The 3,559-nt window shown below is 31.8% G+C and overlaps 1 long non-coding RNA gene across 4 annotated transcripts in view; it reads left to right on the plus strand.

Moving 5' to 3' along the window:
• LOC137488332 (uncharacterized) overlaps positions 1–3,559 on the plus strand; it is a 300,450-nt gene that overhangs the window by 295,953 nt on the left and 938 nt on the right. The window lies entirely within an intron of this gene.

Raw genomic sequence — 3,559 nt, forward strand, 5'->3', positions numbered from 1 at the left:
ATATAAATTCACCAATGTTGATCCTGGACCAACAATTTTATTAATTGACTAATGTTGATCCTGGACCAACAATATATAAATTCACTAATGTTGATCCTGAACCATCAATATATAAATTAACTAATGTTGATCCTGGACCATTAATATATAAATTTACTAATGTTGATCCTGGACCATCAATATATAAATTAACTAATGTTGATCCTGGACCATCAATATATAAATTAACTAATGTTGATCCTGGACCATCAATTTTATGAATTCACTAATGTTGATCCTGGACAATCAATATATAAATTCACTAATGTTGATCCTGGACCATCAATATATAAATTAACTAATGTTGATCCTGGACCATCAATATATAAATTTACTAATGTTGATCCTGGACCATCAATATATAAATTAACTAATGTTTATCCTGGACCATCAATATATAAATTTACAAATGTTGATCCTGGACCATCAATATATAAATTAACTAATGTTTATCCTGGACCATCAATATATAAATTCACTAATGTTGATCCTGGACCAACAATATATAAATTCACTAATGTTGATCCTGGACCATCAATATATAAATTTACTAATGTTGATCCTGGACCATCAATTTTATAAATTCACTAATGTTGATCCTGGACCATCAATATATAAATTTACTAATGTTGATCCTGGACCATCAATATATAAATTCACTAATGTTGATCCTGGACCATCAATTTTATAAATTCACTAATGTTGATCCTGGACCATCAATATATAAATTCACTAATGTTGATCCTGGACCATCAATTTTATAAATTCACTAATGTTGATCCTGGACCATCAATATATAAATTTACCAATGTTGATCCTGGACCAACAATATATAAATTTACCAATGTTGATCCTGGACCAACAATATATAAATTCACTAATGTTGATCCTGGACCATCAATATATAAATTCACTAATGTTGATCCTGGACCATCAATTTTATAAATTCACTAATGTTGATCCTGGACCATCAATATATAAATTTACTAATGTTGATCCTGGACCATCAATATATAAATTCACTAATGTTGATCCTGGACCATCAATTTTATAAATTCACTAATGTTGATCCTGGACCATCAATATATAAATTCACTAATGTTGATCCTGGACCATCAATATATAAATTTACTAATGTTGATCCTGGACCATCAATATATAAATTTACTAATGTTGATCCTGGACTATCAATATATAAATTAACTAATGTTGATCCTGGACCATCAATTTTATAAATTTACTAATGTTGATCCTGGACCATTAATATATAAATTAACTAATGTTGATCCTGGACCATCAATTTTATAAATTCACTAATGTTGATTCTGGACCATCAATATATAAATTAACTAATGTTGATCCTGGACCATTAATATATAAATTCACTAATGTTGATCCTGGACCAACAATATATAAATTAACTAATGTTGATCCTGGACCATCAATATATAAATTCACTAATGTTGATCCTGGACCATCAATATATAAATTCACTAATGTTGATCCTGGACCATCAATATATAAATTAACTAATGTTGATCCTGGACCAACAATATATAAATTCACTAATGTTGATCCTGGACCATCAATATATAAATTCACTAATGTTGATCCTGGACCATCAATATATAAATTCACTAATGTTGATCCTGGACCATCAATATATAAATTCACTAATGTTGATCCTGGACCAACAATATGTAAATTTACTAATGTTGATCCTGGACCATCAATATATAAATTAACTAATGTTGATCCTGGACCAACAATATATAAATTCACTAATGTTGATTCTGGACCATCAATATGTAAATTCACTAATGTTGATCCTGGACCATCAATATATAAATTCAATAATGTTGATCCTGGACCAACAATATATAAATTAACTAATGTTGATCCTGGACCATCAATATATAAATTCACTAATGTTGATCCTGGACCATCAATATATAAATTCACTAATGTTGATCCTGGACCATCAATATATAAATTCACTAATGTTGATCCTGGACCATCAATATATAAATTCACTAATGTTGATCCTGGACCATCAATATATAAATTCACTAATGTTGATCCTGGACCAACAATATATAAATTCACTAATGTTGATCCTGGACCATCAATATATAAATTCACTAATGTTGATCCTGGACCATCAATATATAAATTCACTAATGTTGATCCTGGACTATCAATACCTTGTACCTTGTAATGGAGTAACTTTTAAAGTAAGGTATCTGTACTTTTACTCAAGTATGGTTTTCAGATACTCTTTACACCTCTGACAACACAATGAATTTCATGTGATAAACTGATTTCCACTTTCAGTATATTTTGTCCTGTGCATTGATTTAAGTTGGATATATTTCTGACCGTCACAATTTAAAAGATACAACACTACAATGACGCACACTGCCAACCGCTCTGCTGAAAACAGTTCATGACTTATCATGTGTGCAATTTCAATTTTCTGAGAATAAATAGATAATAAGATAAATGAAAACACTTCACCCATCGTTCCTGCGGAATCACAATCACTTCATCTTTACTCTCTTTCTTTTGCTCTTCTGAGACATGCTTTTCTTGATCATAAAAGAAAGGAAGAAGAAATCTGACAGGTTAGCCGTTCTTTTGATTTGGCCTTTGTGACCTTCACACACACACACACACACACACACACAAACACTACCTTGCAGAAGAAGACCCGGAGAAAGCCCAGAGACTAAAAAGAAAGCAAATGTCATCAAACACACTGTCTCCCTCTCTAAAAATACACTTGTTCACACATGAATGCACCCACACACACAACCTCCGAAAACAAGATCACTTTAATGACCATACTTCTCATAAGCATCATGTGCAAAGGTCCGATCAGCATAAGTCTTCTAATTGGATTAGAGCAAATTACCATTTGTAATGTCAGCTCAGTTTTAGTTATGATGATAATCTTCTGATACTGCCGGAGTAGAAACATTAATTATAACCCAAGACAATGAACATGAAGAGAGAGAAAAAAAACACTATCTACTATGTGCATAGTATTATCAGATGCACATTAATAGCACAGCCTTTTAGTAGACATCATCTAAAGCAGTGTTTCTCAACCACATTCCTGAAGGACCACCAGCTCTGCACATTTTCCATTTCTGCTTAACCAAACATGCCTGACTCAGATCATCACCTCATTAACAGACACTGAAATACATGTAATGTGTGCAATAGACAAAGGAGACATCCAAAACAAGCAGTTTTGGTGTTCCTCCAGAAACGTGGTTAAGAAACACTGATCAAATGTCACTGAAGCAAATGTTCACCAAAATTGTATCACCCGAAGCCCATCTATGATGATGTTGGTTACTTTAAATCAATAGTATCAGTCAAAAAATAAAATGCAGGCAAAATAAAACTAATATGGCTTCTACATCTTACAAAGCTCATGTCCAATAAAGATATGTTAAATTATCAAAAGTGGCATTATTCTATTGTTAGTTTGTGTGAAAAAAAGGACTCTGTG

This window comes from Danio rerio, chromosome 18 (assembly GCF_052040795.2).
Source record: "Danio rerio strain M-AB ecotype USA chromosome 18, GRCz13ab, whole genome shotgun sequence".
In the NCBI taxonomy this organism is placed as follows: Eukaryota; Metazoa; Chordata; class Actinopteri; order Cypriniformes; family Danionidae; genus Danio; species Danio rerio.